The sequence below is a fragment of the Delphinapterus leucas genome, chromosome 7, assembly GCF_059928025.1.
Source record: "Delphinapterus leucas isolate spDelLeu-1000000601 "Yukka" chromosome 7, BTC_Dleu_Yukka2, whole genome shotgun sequence".
In the NCBI taxonomy this organism is placed as follows: Eukaryota; Metazoa; Chordata; class Mammalia; order Artiodactyla; family Monodontidae; genus Delphinapterus; species Delphinapterus leucas.
Genome location: NC_143135.1, coordinates 27,846,394 through 27,865,778, shown reverse-complemented (window position 1 = coordinate 27,865,778; position 19,385 = coordinate 27,846,394). Strand labels below are relative to the sequence as shown.

The 19,385-nt window shown below is 41.4% G+C and overlaps 1 non-coding gene across 1 annotated transcript in view; it reads right to left on the bottom strand.

Moving 5' to 3' along the window:
• Window positions 1–19,385, bottom strand: part of LOC111179814 (uncharacterized) — a 182,874-nt gene that overhangs the window by 125,936 nt on the left and 37,553 nt on the right. Inside the window, exon 2 of the transcript XR_016393808.1 lies at window positions 2,015–2,160. This is a non-coding gene — a transcript (uncharacterized LOC111179814). The remainder of the gene's footprint in view (window positions 1–2,014; window positions 2,161–19,385) is intronic.

Sequence of the window (19,385 nt, the reverse complement as noted above, 5' to 3'; positions counted from 1 at the left end):
GAACAAAATCAGAGTTATCAGCTCAAACAGGTAATGGATCTTTTAGCACTTAAATATTTTCTTGTTGTTTTGCAACTGTGCTTTCAGTAGGAGGGAATCTGTGATTTAGTAATACAGCTCTTTTTTTTTTTTTTTTTTTTTTGCGGTACGCAGGCCTCTCACTGCTGTGGCCTCTCCCATTGTGGAGCAACAGGCTCCGGGCGCGCAGGCCCAGCGGCAGTGGCTCATGGGCCCAGCCGCTCCGCGGCATGTGGGATCTTCCTGGACCGGGGCACAAGCCCGCATCCCCTGCATCGGCAGGCGGACTCTCAACCACTGAGCCACCAGGGAAGCCCTACAGCTCATTTTTGCTGTCCGTTGTATTTCATTTATGGTTAAGCACAGTGAGGATCTGGGCTGCGGCAGGTGTGTGTTCAGCTGCACCTGGCAGAGAGCAGGAAAGCTGAACAGCTGATGGCAATACCTAGTTCCATCTCTCACCTGGTGGCAGCCACCTGCAGGGAGGTAAATCTCCTAGGAAGAAACTAAAAGTCTCAGTTGCAACTTTAAAGTCTTAAACTTCAGAACTCTGTGTGCACACGAAAACTAAAACAGGGCTTCCCTGGTCACTCTCTTTGCTGTGATCTTATTGCAACACACTGTGGCCGAAGTCATATTGCAGTATTGCCTATGATCCATGTATTTGTCTACTTGATAGACTGTAAGATCCCTAAGGGCAGGCACCAAGTATTACTCATCTTAACCTAGCACATAGGAAGCTAGCTGAATTGTAACTGATTTGCATTGAAGTCTTAGAAGGAAATTATGGAGGAAAATATTATTTGGAGAGATTAAAATTTAAAGATTCTTTACTAAAACAGATATCCTTTTAGTCACATTTTAAAATGAGCAAATTAGATGAGCCAATAATTCACCAAAGAAATGCAAGTAAACAAATACGAAAAAGTTCAGCATTACTAATAAAATACAAACAAGTTACAAGTTGCTGAGCCGCAAACTGCCAAATATGCCACACACACACACACACACACACACACACACACACGCACACATACACCCCTTCTTTTAGGATTTTCAATATAAATTGCCACCAGTGTAAGGTCCTTGTTACTATAACCTTATCAGTTTTTACATATGTATGCATGTGGGTGTGTATGTGTTGTGTGTCTCTCTCTATATATATATACATATATATGTATGTATATATATATATATATATATACACACACACACACACACACATACACACATGCACATACGCATATATATATATCTCCCCTGTTTGAGAACATTTGCCCTTTAATTTGCATTTAAAATCAGTTTCTTTAAATATTTTAGTTACAAGCTCTGAATAGTGAAGACACAGTAGATACTGCAAGCACCCCAGTATTGGTTCCCAACCCCAGGCCTTGCTTCTTCGTTCAAGGGACAAATGAGCACTCTGCACTAAATTGGAGCCCTAGTGTCAAGTGTCAGCAGCCTCAGGCCTGGATGCAGTTGGATATTCCAATGATTGTGCCCAGACCTAATGGACAGTACCTGACAGGTGACATCAGCCATTTCCCCACTGTGCACTAACAACTTGTGATTGGTTTCTGCCATAGGCCAACCTCCCCCAGACCTGTGTTCTGAGGAGGAAGAACCAAGGCCCTGCTCCCTAAGAGCTGTAACGCAGGAAGGAACAGAACTGCCTCTTTAGGCAACGTGCTTACACCAATGAAATTTAAAAGCTCAAGTCAAGCTGAGCCAGTCTCCAGGCCTCCCTCACCCCAATCCCTATATATATATATATATATATATATAGTCAGGCCATTCAAGATGGCTGTTCTCTTGCTCACTGTACATCCCCTGCTCAATCAGTCCCTGCATCACTCACATGACTACCCAATCCTCTTAATTATAGGGCTTCATTAGGCCCTGATAAGTGATAAGCCCACCTGACGGCAATTCGCCCTATAAATAGTAGCCTCCTTCTCCCCTGGGGGAGCGAAGGCTGCTGTCATGTCTTGCTCACCTTCTGCTGTACACAGTGGAGATGCTGCTCCAGGACCTTGCTTTGGGCTGGTAAGATTCCATGTCCATTAAGCCACTGATGTCTCTGTCACTGTCTCGGGGCTCTTTCTTCGGTCTCGAGGCTGGGCGATCACAAGAAATGCAGGCCTGCGGGGTGTAGTCCAACATAATACATTTTTTTTTTCCTATTCTCCTAATCCTACCTCTAGAAATCTGACCTTAGGAAAAAGAATCAGATACAGATGAATAATATTATGATATGCTGGCAGTATTGCTTGTAATAGTGAAAAAAATGGAAACAGCTTATCCAATTGTATGTAGGTTGTTAGATCAACCAAGTTCATCCAACAATTGAAAACAAACTTTATAAGGATATTTAATGACATGAATGAAAGCTAATGATAAAGTATTAAGCGGGAGACTGCAGGAAAAAACAATTTTAAAAAGAGGAGAGTAGTCAACCGGAAAAATGGTAAACAAAAGTCATGTAAGATAAAGTCTAAGAATTGAATAGCTTATTACTTTGGCAATTTAGGAGGCCAAATTTATCCTCAGCAAAAGTCTTTCTTTGTCTTTATCTTTTAAAAAGGCCAGTTGCTTTTCTGAGTGTCTAACCAGCTCCTGGGCTCTCTGAGAGCTAAAGGTAGAGGAAAGCACAGGACATTGAAGTCGAATATGGGTTTAAGGTCTTGATTTCACCACACATTACCCTCATAGGTCTCATTACCTTGGAGACATTAATTAACCTTTAATCCTCAGTTTTTTCATCTGTCCAATGAGCATAATACTTGTAAAGAGTCTATCTAGCAGAGTAACTAGCAAATACTGATGATAATCTTTTCCATTTCTTGCATATTAAATATGTTTATAATTACCTGTCCCACTCAGCTTCTAACTGGACATTAACCAGGTGAAATTAATCCTTGACCATAGTTAATGGGACCAGGTTAACTGACCCTAGAGGAGGCCCATCCATAAACTAATCTGATTCAATCAAAACTTCTCACCTGAAACTCTGAATAGTAGAGGAAAGTTCCAGTAACTGGAAGGAAGTGGAGCTGAAGCATCAGAATACAGACTTGAAGCTGATGGCTACAGTCATATAGAGGATAAATAATATTGAAAGCTCATTAAGAGAGGAGTAGCAGACGTGAAAAGAAAGGAGTGAGGAGAGTGCTTATACATTCCTGTAACAAATTATCACAGGCTTCTCAGGCATGCCAGCCCAGGGTCAGGCTGGACATGGCTGGGGGCTTCTGCAGAGCTATTCTCCCCTGTGGGCCTAGTGGTCCCTTGAACTGGTGGAACCTCACCCTGGAGTCTGCCTGTCTCTCCCACAAAGCTTCAGCCCCCAGAAAAGCCACAGCCCCTTAGTTTGGCCCATGGATGCTAGCTGGGCTGTCTATGCCAACCCAGGCCCTCCAGCCAGGTACCACCCAGCCCTCCCGCTCCAAACAGCCCCTGGCCTTGGTGGCTTCCACCCGTGCCTCTACCCTCTGAGTTTTGCATGTTCCACTAACCCAGGCAGGCAGTGGGTAGAGGCGGGAGCTTCCAGTTGCATCTGTGAGGGCAGAACAGTAACTCCCCCCTGAGGCACCTACCCCCAATAAAAGCAATTCTAACCTTACAAAAATATTCTCAAGCTCAGTGACTTAAAGCAACACAAACTTATAATTCTGGCGGTCAGAAGGCTGAAATGGGTCTCACTGTGTTTAAATCAAGGTGTTGGCAGAACTGCATTTCTCCCAGAGGCTCTACAGGAAAAGCCAAAAATCCCTCGCCTTTTCTAGCTTCTTCAAGGCCCCTACTTTCCTTGATTTGTAGCCTCCTTCCAGCTACATCATCACTCCAACCTCTGCTTCCATCATTACATTTTCTCTCCTACTTCTGCTGTCACATGGCCTCCCCTCCTACGTCCTATTATGACCCTCAGACCTCCCTTTTGTAAGGACTCTAATGATTACACTGGACCCGTCCAGATAATCTCCCCATCTCAAGCTCTTTAATCACATCTCCAAAGTCCCTTTTGTCTACAACCTAATTCCCTTAGCCTGCCATATTACCTTGCATGACACCTGGGGAGCATCATTAGCCTACCATTGTGACCACGCAGCCTCAGACTATTTCCAGCCCTGACTCTGTAAGGTCGCTTATTGTAATCTCATGTGGCAGAAATAACGCCTTTTCCGAGGCACGTAGGAAGTCTATGCTCCTCAACCCCTTTGCAGTTAGACTGGGGCCAAGTGAGAGGTTTAGGCTAACGGGATGTGTTCAGAAGGGAGATGAGCCCTTGCTTCTCAGCATGTGGTCTGCAGGACAGCAGCAACACCATCATCTTGGAGATTGTTAGGCTCCACCTGAGGCCTCTGAATCAGAATCCTCATTTCAGTGAGATCCCAGGTGATTCTGATGCACATGAAAGTTCAAGAAGCACTGATATAGGCCACTTCCAACCCTGGCACTTAAAAATACAAAATCCAATCCTCTAGCTATCTCTTCCTCTACTGCAGTGACCTCAGAGGCCAAGAGTTCCAGGTCACAAAGCTACAAAACAGAGGCCACCCAAAGCACACCATAACATAAGCAAAAGATAAACTTCTAAGTTAAGGCACCAAAATTTGGGGAATTGCCTATTGCGGCAACTACTTTTTTTTTTTTTGGCTGTGTTGGGTCTTCTTTACTGCGCACAGGCTTTCTCTAGTTGTGGTGAGCAGGGGCTGCTCTTTGTTGCAGTGCGCAGGCTTCTCACTGTGGTGGCTTCTCTTGTTGTGGAGCATGGGCTCTAGGTGCACGGGTTTCAGTCGTTGTGGCACATGAGCTCAGTAGTTGTGGCTTGCAGGCTCTAGAGCTCAGGCTCAGTAGTTGTGGCGCATGGGCTTAGGTGCTCTGCGGCACGTGGGATCTTCCCAGACGAGGGATCAAACCCGTGTCCCCTGCATTGGCAGGCAGATTCTTAACCACGGCACCACCAGGGAAGCCCGCAGCAACTACTTTTAATTATCCTGGTTTTCAGGAAGATATTTCTTTGAGCTAGCTTGGGTAGATTTGTTTCTTGCAATCAAAACTTTGCCCATGGGCTTCCCTGGTGGCGCAGTGGTTGAGAGTCCGCCTGCCGATGCAGGGGACACGGGTTCGTGCCCCGGTCCGGGAAGATCCCACATGCCACGGAGCGTCTGGGCCCGTGAGCCATGGCCCCTGAGCCTGTGCGTCCGGAGCCTGTGCTCCACAACGGGAGAGGCCACAACAGTGAGAGGCCCGCGTACCGCAAAAAAAAAAAAATCTTTGCCCACAACAGCAGTCCTCAAACAAGTGAGCATCAGAATTACCTGAAGAGCTGCTTAAAACAAATTGCCGGGCCCCACCCCCTAGAGTTTCTGATTTACTAGGTCAAGGGTGAGGCACAATAACTTGCATTTCTAACAAGTTCCCCAATGATGCTGATGTTGCTGGCCCTGAGGCCACATTTTGAGAGCCACTGGCTTACAATTTCACTGTTAGAAGCTTTCCATCACTATATAATTCAATTCTGACAGTACAGACCAGGAGTCTGCAAACTATTGCCCATGGGCCAAATCTGACCCACTGGCAGTTTTCACGAATAAAGTTTATTGGAACTTTGGAACATAGCCATATCTATTTATCATCTATGCCTGCTTCCTCACTACAAAGGCAGAGTTGAATCACTGCAATAGAGACCATATGGCCTGCTGCTATGTACCAAGTGTGGATTAGCTGAGGGCTAATCCACTAAATTGGTTGGGTGGTACTTATAATAGTCTCTATACAAATTCACACGTTGATCTAATCACCAAAGTGATGGTATTAGAAGGTGGGGCCTTTGGGAGATGCAAGTCATGAGGGTAGGGCCCTCATGAATGGGATCAGTGCCCTTATAAAAGAGACCCCATAGAGCTCCCTTACCCCTTCTGCCATATGAGAACACAGCGAGAAGATGGCTGTCTATGAGCCAGAGAGCAGGTTTTCACCAGATACCAAATCTGCTGATGCCTCGGTCTTGGACTTCTGGCCTCCCAAACTGAGAAATATCTGTTGTTTATAAGCTACTCAATCTGTCATATTTTAATATAGCAGCCCAAATGGACTGACACCCACAAAACCTAAAATATTGACTGCCTGGCCCTTTACAGAAATGACTGCTGATCTCTGATATAGACTACAGTGGAATTGTTTTCCTTATATTATCCTGAGACTACAGAACATTGATTTACTTGAGTATATTCGTTGATCATTCTCTACTTCTACTATGCCATTTTCACTTTGACAACAACCACAAGAAAATTATTTGAAAACTGGTATTTACTATTACTATTATGTCCCTAGTAAGAGCATTTGTTATCAAGTACAAGTCTCCCCAACATGGAACTGGAAAGATTCTTGGGAAGCAACAGGATTTTCAAAGTGCTTGTAAAAGTTGGCAAAGTCTGGGTTGTTTTAGTATATCTAGAAGAGTGCTGAGGCAGAAGGGGTGTTGCACAAATGAAAACCAGGCATGTTTCAATGTTATAAACACCCTCTTGATTACCTCGCAACCTATCTGCTGGAGTTACAAATCAAAATGGGCCTCTATGTCTTTCATCACTCTAGGGTCAACCTAGTTTATTAAAATTAAACTGCCTGTTATCCTCCAGAATGGTACATAAGCCTATAATATATGCTCTTTCCACCCACTTCAAAAGCCCTATGACCCATTTTTTAAAAAAAAAATCCTTAAATGTGCCAACCCACACACACACAAAAGCACTGTCTTTTTTTGTAACTATTCTTTCAGGCTTATGCCTTTTAAAATAGTGGTGTCTGCAGAAATGTCACATCAAAAGAAACTGCCCGAGGTAGAAGTACTTAACTGAAACTGCTTTTATTAGGATATTGGAAGAAATCTGGCCTAAGAATGGAAAAAGGACTGATACTGAATAAAAACACCATGGTGCCAAAGGGAGATGGGGGTTTTTTTGCTATTGAAAAAAATCCCACCTCATATTTTAAAATCTAAATAAGAAGATTCTCTACTGACTGTAGCCAGTTTCTTTTTTGTTTTTTTTTAAAAAAAAACCTTTCAGAGCCTCCCCAGAATTCTGATCCCTAAATTGAACTTAGGGATCAAAATGGAACTTAGGGCTAATGGAACTTAGGGCTAATCCATTAAGTTGGTCAGCTGGCACATATACTAGTCTCTGTGTAAAGTCAGTCTCCACTACACAGTTGTCAGCTATGTCAATCCCCCTCATACTCTTTTAGAGCTACTCACACCAGAGCCCTTAGTAGGCACTGTGCCCTCACTTTTTTCTGGGGTATGCATAGACTCTTCCCTTTATCTGCAAAACCTTAAGTCCACTGTTTTGATTACTCCTCTTTCTACTACCTTATGACTCACCATAGCCTCCTCCCTTACCCACCACCTCAGGAAGAATCCTGACCCTACCTCCCCCAAAGTGTCTCCAACTTTTTAAGAGGTCCACAAAGGGGTGTCTCACATGCCCATAGACCAGGCATCCAGTTTCGTCCTTTACCTAGTGTCCGCCATGTTTTCTCAGACTCTGGCTCCCTGTGTCTAGGGCCCTGAGAGCAGTATCCACTGCAGGTGATGCCCGTCATATGAATGCCAAAGTTCTGGCCAAAGATATTGTTGCTGAAACTGCTAAGCTGGGAAAGAGAGGGATGCTGGCTTCCCTTCCGGGTAGGAAATTGTTCCTCTCCCTCTAACTCTATACCACACTTTGTCACTTGGGCCCCAAAGAAAACATTTGTCATCTTCCTGGGGCAAGTCCCTAACCAGAACTCACACATCTTTCTCCAACAATATGCAACAGTTTTTCCTCCTCAGGACAGTCTAAATCTAGTCATTTAAAAATATATACCCTCAAGTTCTCATTTTACTGACATGGTATTTTCCTTCCAATTAGTTCCCCAGTCACACATCCACAAAAACGTCCATTTTATAAGAAAGGTTTGGCTTTATGTAACCCCTTCTATGACCCACAGCATTGGGCAGGCATAAAGATGGATTATTAGAAATAAACATCTCTCAGGAATACTCAGAGTCATCCAAACATCTCTTTACTTTTCTTGATCGCTTCTGATCCACACTGAATCAGACTCAGAAGAATATCTGAGAATCTTCTCTCCCTGACCTCCCTCCCTCCCTCCCAGCTTACCTTTTCTACCCTTCTGTTCCTGGCCTGCTGGTTTCCCCACTCTCTCCCAGATCAAGGCCTTACATATCCTTTTTTCACAGCTCCTCCATAGTTGTATATTGGGTTTTTCAAATTTTTCACAGCTGAGCATCTATAAGCCAACCATTCCTTTCTTGTCTCTAATAGCATCACATTGATGCATTATGCCCAGAGACCCTTTTCCTACCAGTGCCAGGAAGGAAAACGAGGGAAATGGAAAAAGAAAATCGCTCATGTCACATGTATGTTTGTCTAACTAAAACGTTCTGTACCAAAGATGGATTAAAATCTCCATCGGAGAGGACCTTCAAGATGGCAGAGGAGTAAGAGGTGGAGATCACCTTCCTCCCCACAAATACATCTACATGTGGAAAAACTGCTACTGAACACTGGCAGAAGACCTCAGACTTCCCAAAAGGCAAGAAACTCCCCACGTACCTGGGTAGGGCAAAAGAAAAAAGGAAAAACAGAGACAAAAGAATAGGGATGGGAACTGCACCTCTGGGAGAGAGCTGTGAAGGAGGAAAGTTTCCACACACTAGGAAGCCCCTTCACTAGCAGAGACAGGGGGTGGGCAGGGTGGAAGCTTTGGAGCCACGGAAGAGAGAACAGCAACAGGGGTGCAGAGGGCAAAGCGGAGAGATTCCCGCACAGAGGATTGGTGCCGACCAGCACTCACCAGCCCGAGAGGCCTGTCTGCTCACCTGCCGGCTGGGGCGGGCAGGGGCTGGGAGCTGAGGCTCAGGCTTCAGAGGTCAAATCCCAGGGAGAGGACTGGGGTTGGCTGCGTGAACACAGCCTGAAGGGGGCTAGTGCACCACAACTAGCTGGGAGGGAGTCTGGGAAAAAGTCTGCAACTGCCTAAGAGGCAAGAAACCATTGTTTCCGGGTGCAAAAGGAGAGGAGATTCAGAGCACACCCTAAACAAGCTCCAGAGATGGGCACAAGCTGCGGCTATCAGTGCAGACCCCAGAGATGGGCATGAAACGCTAAGGCTACTGCTGCAGCCACCAAGAAGCCTGTGTGCAAGCACAGGTCACTATCCACACCTCCCCTCCTGGGAGCCTGTGCAGCCAACCACTGCCAGGGTCCCGTGAGCCAGGGACAACTTCCCCGGGAGAACACACGGCGCGCCTCAGGCTGTTGCAACGTCATTCCAGCCTCTGCTGCCGCAAGCTCGCCCTGCATTCCGTACCCCTCCCTCCCACCAGCCTGAGGGACCCAGAGCCCCCTAAACATCTGCTACTTTAACCCCGTCCTGTCTGGGCAGGAACAGATGCCCTCAGGTGACCTACATTCACAGGCAGGGCCAAATCCAAACCTGCACTGCAGGAGCTGTGTGAACAAAGAAGAGAAAGGGAAATTTTTCCCAGCAGCCTCAGGAGCAGCGGATTAAATCTCCACAATCAACTTGATGTACCCTGCATCTGTAGAATACCTGAATAGACAATGACCAAACCAAAATTGAGGCAGTGGACTTTGGGAGCAACTGTAAACTTGGGGTTTGCTTTCTGCATCTAATGTGTTTCTGGTCTTATGTTTATCTTACTTTAGCATTTAGAGCTTATTATCATTGGTAGGTTTGTTTATTGATTTAGTTGCTCTCTTCCTTGTTTTTTTATATATATATATTTTTTTTCTTTCCTTTTTCTTTTTGTGAGTGTGTATGTATATGCTTCTTTGTGTGATTTTGTCTGTATAGCGTGGCTTTTACCATTTGTCCTAGGGTTCTGTCTGTCCTATTATTTTTTTTTTGTACAGTTTTTAGTGCTTGTTATCATTGGTGGATTTGTTGTTTGGTTTGGTTGCTCTCTTCTTTCTTTCTCTTTTCTTTTTTAATTACTTTTTTATTTTTTATTTTTAATAATTTTTTAAATAACTTTTATTATTTTTTTTCTTTCTTTCTGTTTTCTTCTCCCTATTCTGCTGAGCGATGTGACTGACAGGGTCTTGATGCTCCAGCGGATGTCAGGCCTGTGTCTCTGAGGTGGGAGAGCCAAGCTCAGGATATTGCTCCACCAGAGACTCCCCAGCCCTATGTAATATCAAATAGCGAAAGCTCTCCCAGAGACCTCCATCTTAATGCTAAGACCCAGCTCCACTCAACAACTGGCAAGCTGCAGTGCTGGACACCCTATGCCAAACAACTAGCAAGACAGGAACACACCCCTATCCATTAGCACAGAGGCTGCCTAAAATTATAATAAATTCACAGACACACCAAAACACACCACCAGACATGATCCTGCCCACCAGAAAGACGAGATCCAGCCTCATCCACCAGAACACAGGCACCAGTCCCCTCCACCAGGAAGCCTACACAACCCACAGAACCAACCCTACCCAGTGGGGGCAGATACCAAAAACAACGGGAACTATGAATCTGCAGCCTGCGAAAAGGAGGGCTCCAACACAGTAAGTTAAGTAAAATGAGAAGACAGAGAATTACAGAGCAGATGAAGGAGCAAGATAAAAACCCACCAGACCAAACAAATGAAGGGGATATAGGCAGCCTACCTGAAAAAGAATTCAGAGTAATAGTAAAGATGATCCAAAATCGTGGAAATAAAATGGGGAAAATACAAGAAACGTTTAAAAAGGACCTAGAAGAAATAAAGAACAAACAATGATGAACAATGCAAAAAATGAAATTTAAAATTCTCTACAAGGAATCAATAGCAGAATAACTGAGGCAGAAGAATGGATAAGTGATGCGGAAGATAAAATAGTGAAAATAACTACCACAGAGCAGAATAAAAAAAAAAGAATGAAAAGAATTGAGGACAGTCTCAGATACCTCTGGGACAACATTAAATGAACCAACATTCGAATTATAGGGGTCCCAGAAGAAGAAGAGAAAAAGGGTCTGAGAAAATATTTTAAGAGATTATAGTTTAAAGCTTCCCTAATATGGAAAAGGAAATAGTCAAGTCCAGGAAGCGCAGAGAGTGCCATAAAGGATAAATCTAAGGAGAAACACGCCAAGACACATGATAATCAAACTATCAAAAATTAAATAGAATGAAAAAATATTAAAAGCAGCAAGGGAAGAGAAGCAAATAACATACAAAGGAATCCCCATAAGGTTAACAGCTGATCTTTCAGCAGAAACTCTGCAAGCCAGAAGAGAGTGGCAGGACATATTGAAAGTGATGAAAGGGAAAAGCCTACAACCAATATTACCCAGCAAGGATCTCATTCAGATTCAACAGAGAAATTAAAACCTCTACAGACAAGCAAAAGCTAAGAGAATTCAGCACCACCACACCAGCTTTACAACAAATGCTAAAGGAACTTCTCTAGGCAGGAAACACAAGAGAAGGATAAGACTTACAATAACAAACACAAAACAATTGAGAAAATGGTAATAGGAACATACATATCAATATCTACCTTAAAGGTAAATGGATTAAACATTCCACCAAAAGACACGGACTGGCTGAAAAGATACAAAAACAAGACCCATATATATGCTGTCTACAAGAGACCCACTTCAGACCTAGGGACACATACAGACTGAAAGTGAGGGAATGGAAAAAGATTTTCCATGCAAATGGAAATCAAAAGAAAGCTGGAGTAGCAATTCTCATATCAGACAAAATCGACGTTAAAATAAAGACTATTACAAGAGACAAAGAAGGACACTACATAATGATCAAGGGATCAATCCATGAAGAAGATGTAACAATTATAAATAGTTATGCACCCAAAATAGGAGCACCTCAATACATAAGGCAAAAGGTAACAGCCATAAAAGGGGAAATCAACAGTAACACAGTCATGGTAGGGGACTTTTACATCTCACTTTCACCAATGGACAGATCATCCAAAATGAAAATGAATAAGGAAACACAAGTTTTAAATGATACATTAAACAAGATGGACTTAACTGATATTTGTAGGACATTCCATTCAAAAACAACAGAATACACTTTCTTCTCAAGTGCTCATGGAACATTCTCCAGGATATATCATATCTTGGGTCACAAATCAAGCCTTGGTAAATTTAAGAAAATTGAAATCGTATCAAGTATCTTTTCTGACCACAATGCTATGAGACTAGATATCAATTACAAGAAAGAAACTGTAAAAATTACGAACACATGGAGGCTAAACAATACGCTATTAAATAACCAAGAGATCACTGAAGAAATCAAAGAGGAAATCAAAAAATACCTAGAAACAAATGACGATGAAAACACGATGACCCAAAACTTATGGGATGCAGCAAAAGCAGTTCTAGGAGGGAAGTTTATACCAATACAATCCTACCTCAAGAAACAAGAAAAATCTCAAATAAACAATCTAACCTTAGACATAAAGCAATTAGAAAAAGCAGAACAACAACAACAACAAAAAACCAAAATTAGCAGAAGAAATCATAAAGATCAGATCGGAAATAAATGAAAAAGAAATGAAGAAAACAATAGCAAAGATCAATAAAACCAAAAGCTGGTTCTTTGAGAAGATAAACAAAATTGATAAACCATTAGCCAGACTCATCAATAAAAAAAGGGAGAAGATGCAAATCAACAGAATAAGAAATGAAAAAGGAAAAGTAACAACTGAAACTGAAGAAATACAAAGGATCATGAGAGATTACTACAAGCAAATATATGCCAATAAAATGGACAATCTGGAAGAAATAGACAAATTCTCAGCAAAGTACAACCTTCCGAGACTGAACCAGAAAGAAATAGAAAATATAAACAGACCAATCACAAGCATTGAAATTGAAACTGTGATCAAAAATCTTCCAACAAACAAAAGCCCAGGACCAGATGACTCACAGGCGAATTCTATCAAACATTTAGAGAAGAGCTAACACCTATCCTTCTCAAACCCTTCCAAAATATAGCAAAGGGAGGAACACTCCCAAACTCATTCTATGAGGCCACCATCACCCTGAAACCAAAGCCAGACAAAGATGTCACAAAAAAAGAAAACTACAGACCAATATCACTGATGAATACAGATGAAAAAATCCTCAACAAAATACCAGCAAAGAGAATCCAACAGCACATTAAAAGGATCATACACCATGATCAAGTGGGGTTTATACCAGGAATGCAAGGATTCTTCAATATATGCAAATAAATCAATGTGATAAACCATATTAACAAATTGAAGGAGGGAAACCATATAATCATCTCAATAGATGCAGAAAAAGCTTTCGAAAAAATTCAACCCGCATTTATGATAAAAACACTCAAGAAAGTAGGCATAGAGGGAACTTACCTCAACATAATAAAGGCCATATATGACAAACCCACAGCCAACATAATTCTCAATGGTGAAAAACTGATACCATTTCCACTAAGATCAGGAACAAGACAAGGCTGCCCACTCTCACCACTATTATTCAACATAGTTTTGGAAGTTTTAGCCACAGAAATCAGAGAAGAAAAAGAACTAAAAGGAATCCAAATCAGAAAAGAGAAGTAAAGCTGTCACTGTTTGCAGATGACATGATACTATACATAGAGAATCCTAACGATGCTACCAGAAAACTACTAGAGCTAATCAATGAATTTCGTAAAGAAGCAGGATACAAAATTAATACTCAGAAACCTCTTGCATTCCTATATACTAAAGATGAAGAATCTGAAAGAGAAATTAAGGAAACACTCCCATTTACTATTGCAACAAAAAGAATAAAATACCTAGGAATAAATCTACCTAAGGAGACAAAAGACCAGTATGCAGAAAATTATAAGACACTGATGAACGAAATTAAACATGATACAAACAGATGGAGAAATATACCATGTTCTTGGACAGGAAGAATCAACACTGTGAAAATGACTATATTACCCAAAGCAATCTACAGATTTAATGCAATCCCTGTCAAACTACCAATAGCATTTTTCACAGAAGTAGAACAAAGAATTTCACAATTTGTATGGAAACACAAAAGACCCTGAATAGCCAATGCAATCTTGAGAAAGGAAAATGGATCTGGAGGAATCAGGCTCCTTGACTTCAGACTATACTACAAAGCTACACTAATCAAGACAGTATTGTACTGGCCCCAAAACAGAAATATAGATCAGTGGAACAGGATAGAAAGCCCAGAGATAAACCTATGCACATATGGTCATCTTATCTTTGATATAGGAGGCAAGAATATACAATGGAGAAAATAGAGCCTCTTCAATAAGTGGTGCTGGGAAAACTAGACAGCTACATGTAAGAGAATGAAATTAGAACAGTCCCTAACACCATACACAAAAATAAACTCAAAATGGATTAAAGACCTAAATGTAAGGTCAGACACTATAAAACTCTTAGAGGAAAACATAGGCAGAACACTCTGTGACATCAATCACAGCAAGATCCTTTTTGACCCAACTCCTAGAGATATGGAAATAAAAACAAATATACACAAATGGGACTTAAAGAAACTTAAAAGCTTTTGCACTGCAAAGGAAAACATAAACAAGACGAAAAGACAACCCTCAGAATGGGAGAAAATATTTGCAAACAAAGCAACTGACAAAGGATTAATCTCCAAAATTTACAAGCAGCTCAATAACAAAAAAACAAACAACCGAATCCAAAAATGGGCAGAAGAGCTAAATAGACATTTCTCCAAGAAGATATACAGATTGCCAACAAACACATGAAAGGATGCTCAACATCACTAATCACTAGAGAAATGCAGATCAAAACTACAACGTGTGATACAAGGTATCACCTCACACAGATCAGAATGGCCATCATCAAAAAATCTACAAACAATAAATGCTGGAGAGGGTATGGAGAACAGGGAATCCTCTTGCACTGTTGGTGGGAATGTAAATTGATACAGCCACTTATGGAGAACAGTATGGAGGTTCCTTAAAAAAACTAAAAACAGAACTACCATACGACCCAGCAATCCCATTACTGGGCATATACCCTGAGAAAACCGTAATTCAAAATAGTCATGTACCACAATGTTCATTGCAGCTCTATTTACAATAGCCAGGAGATGGAAGCAACCTAAGTGTCCATCATTGGATGAATGGATAAAGAAGATGTGGCACATATATACAATGGAATATTACTCAGCCATAATAAAAAAGGAAATTGAGTTATTTGTAGTGAGGTGGATGGACCTAGAGTCTGTCATACAGAGTGAAGGAAGTCAGAAAGAGAAAAACAAATACCGTATGCTAACACATATATATGGAATCTAAGAAAGAAAAAAAAAATGTCATGAAGAACCTAGGGGTAAGACAGGAAAAAAGACACAGACCTACTAGAGAATGGACTTGAGGATTTGGAGAGGGAGAAGGGTAAGCTGTGACAAAGTGAGAGAGTGGCATGGACATATATACACTACCAAACATAAAATAGATAGCTAGTGGGAAGCAGCCGCATAGCACAGGGAGATCAGCTCAGTGCTTTGTGACCACCTAGAGGGGTGGGATAGAGGGTGGGAGGCAGACGCAAGAGGGAGAAGATATGGGGATGTATGTATACATGTAGCTGATTCACTTTGTTATACAGAAGAAACTAACACTGTAAAGTAATTATACTCCAATAAAGATGTTAAAAAAAAATCTCCATCTTAGAAGACGATAACCTGTAGTTTTAAAATGGCAACTTCCGCAGTTTTGAGGTTTCTAATATCTTATGGCCAAGACTCAATCTCAGGTTCATCTCATGGTACCAGAGGCATCCCCTGACCTCTACAGACTCTATAAAGGTAGTTATCCTAAGCATTTAACCTAAGAATGGGAACTCTGCCCTGAGATAATGACTTTGGCCACATGTATTAGTGAGAGTCATTCAGCTTGAAGTAATGGAGACCCAAAATAATAGTGGCCTAAACAAGATAGAGATTGTTTTCCCTTTCCTGTAAAATTTTGAAGTTCAGTAGTCTAGGGCTAGACTACTGTGAAAAGTCCTCAGCAACTCATGTTCTTCTAGGTCACTGTACCACCGACTATAGAGTGTAGCCCTTGCCCTCTTAGTCCAAAATGACACACCCACCTTACAAGGGGCAGGATGGAGGAAGGATAGGACAAGAAGGAAGAAAAAGGGGCAAAAGCTGCTTGCCACCTGTCCCCTGAAGTTCCTAAAAGCTGCCATACAACATTCTACTTACATATCTTTTTGTTCAAAACGTGGCCATTCTTGGCTGAAAGGGAGGTAGGGGCATTTTACTCTTTGTTCTAGGCAGACATATACCCACCTACAAAGTCTATTCCTGTGGGAGAATAGAAAGAGAATGGATATCAGGGGACAAATAGAAGTCTCTGTCATATTGTGCTCCTGAAATCACTCTCTTTCTCTGTGCTAAAAATAAACCCTGGAGTCACCTAAAATAGAATGCTTTAAATTCCCTGTTTTTATAAAAAGCTGAGCTACAAGTCAAAATTCTGCCACTCAGTGTAACCACTGGCAAGTCACTCAGTGGTTTAATTCTTTGCCTTATTGTAATAGGGATGTCTGTCCTGCCACCTTAAAAGATTGTTCTGAGGATTGATTGGGAATAAACTGAGATAATAAAGGTGAAAGTAATTTTTGAAATGTGATATAAATAACTCTCGAGACAAAGTAGAATTAAAGCAGTAAATTATCTTTTGTCTTCTTTAAACATATATGTCTCTCTTTCAAAGTATCTCCATTCCCCTTTTAGGTTTCTTAGTGAAATGTGGCAGATAGATGTCAAGAGAGCAAAGGGTCAGAAACAAAGGTGTGTGGTCTGATATTGATTCAGATAGGGTCATTTGTATATTGAGGAAGAAAAGGAAATTCTCTAGAATTTGCCAATATTTATGAAGACTCACACCATCAACCTGGTTTCTCAACCTTCTGCCTATATTTAATTGTTATTATTAGATATGGGATTAGATCTTCATAGCAATCTGTTTTGCAAAGGAAGCTACCCTAGCCATTTCGAACAAGTAGAGCAGCTATAAAATCAGCTGGTGTTTTTTGATAATTTTCTGGAGGGTTTAGTTTTGCTGCCATTATTGATGTTTCTGTTGTTGTTTGTTGAAAAGCAGTGGAGAGATGGAATGTCTAGAAAGCACCTAAGCATTCTAAACTGCTTCAAGGGAGGAAACAAATCCGGGCAAAGGAGTCTTGTTAAAGATAACTTGCATAGATGCTGTGGTTTTGCCCTGCTCTGCAGGAGGAACAGAGAGAGCACAGAGTGGGGGGATTGAAAGTTTTGGAAAAGCAAAGGGCAAATCTGAAAATCATATTAGAGCAGATTTCTGGCTTCAGTTGTATGTTTTTATCCTCTTCCTGTGGTTTGGCAACATACAAAGTCAAGCAGGTTGTTATGCCCTCTAGGTAACCTGGTAAAGACTTATTAGAATAGGCTGGGTTATGGTACACTAACAAAAGAACCTCAAATTCTCAATGATGTAACACAATAAAAGTTAATTTCTTTCCCATGCTACATACCTAAGCCAGAGGAGACTGTGCTCTACACATCTGTCCAAGGACACAGACTGTCAGTCTCTACCAACTTCTAGGTGCATCACCAGGAAGACAAAGCCTCTGCTGTACCCACAGAAAGGAGAGAGGGCACAGGAGGGTCATGCAAGAGGTTTTTACCCACAAATAAAATATAGCCCACAAATAAAACACTTCACTTCTGCTCACAGCCCATTGGCCAGAACTAGTCACACGGCCCCAATCTAAATGCAAAGAAGCTAGACGATGTGGGCAAGTACATGGAATATTTGGCGATTTTTCTATGCCATAGTGATGGTTGAATTATCTAAGAAATGCTTCCTGCCTCATTTTTTCTTCATGCTTTCTATAAATGACAGGTTTTATTTTGAAGAACTTTCTTCTTTTGTAGAAGTTAAGACAATATCTTGGTCTTCCAGCATGACTCCCTCTTTGCACACATAGTGAAAGAATAAAAATTTATTCTAAAGGGCATGGAAGTACACATGTATTTATTCTAAAATAGTCTGAATTGTGTTCTGATGAGAGTGGCTGATAGAACAGTGTAATAGGCAAAAACACAGGCCCTAGAACCAGACAGCCTGGGTTTGAATTTCAGTTCCCGCGTTTACCAGCTGCATGAACTTGGTAAAGATATTTGAACTCTCTATGTCAGTTTCCTCATATTTAAAATGAAGATGATTATAATACTTATTTTATGGTTCCTGTAAGGATTAAATTAAAATTGTGCATGTAAAATATTTAGCACTTACATGTTCAATGAAAGTTAACTCATTGTTTAGTGTCCCGTCTTTTTACCCCATTGATTCAGTTTCAGACTCCAGTTTTCTAACACGTCTCCTTGGATTAATGATTCATTGTATAGTTTCCATACCCTTCTCCTCTCTCTTCTTTCTAAGTCTCTGCTTTTCTAATCTCCCCAGTTGCTGGTTCTCTCTTGTCTGGAATCAAATGGGGCTTCTCTAAAATTCACACACGCACACACACACACACACACACATACACACACTCACACACAATGTTAATGCAGAGCAGTGGCAATGCCTTTTAGTTCCTGGGTGCTTCTCCTCCACTGGTCCAATCTGTCTAGCAAATAGTTATGTGACTGAAGGAAGAATAACAGGGACGCTGGGGTCTCCTTGCCTGGTCTGGACTTGAAGCCCTACCACTTATTTACTGTGACATTGGGTTAATACACTGCTCTGACCCTCATTTCTTTATTTATAATGTACAGATAATAGTAATATGTAATTCATTAGGCTGTTGATGTACACATTTAGCACAGTGATTGGTACAGAGTAATTGCTCGATAAATGTCTATGCTCTGTAAAATGAGGGCAATAATACTTAAAGGACATGCATGAGCTTAAGGAAGCCGCGAAACATCATAAACTGTTATGATGATATGAATTAGAGGTCCATCTGACTGGCCCCGTGGATGAGAACAAGAAGTTTACCTGCTAATATGGAGACTGACCTTCCTGACCCCTTCCCTGAAAAATATAAAGTACATTATTGTATCTTCATATTTATAAATATTGACAACCAGTGGGCTTTTCAGTTTATTATTTTTTCAGGGTTTTACCAATTGACCTAGGCTGGCAATGTGTAATGAACAAGGACCAGACATTAGACCTGTGAGTAAGTCTTGTGACCTCTGAAAATTTACATTAGCTGACAAGTTCTATACTAGTGCTGTGCAATAGAAATATGTGATCCACTTACGTGATTTAAAATTTTCTAGTAACACATTTTAAAATAAAG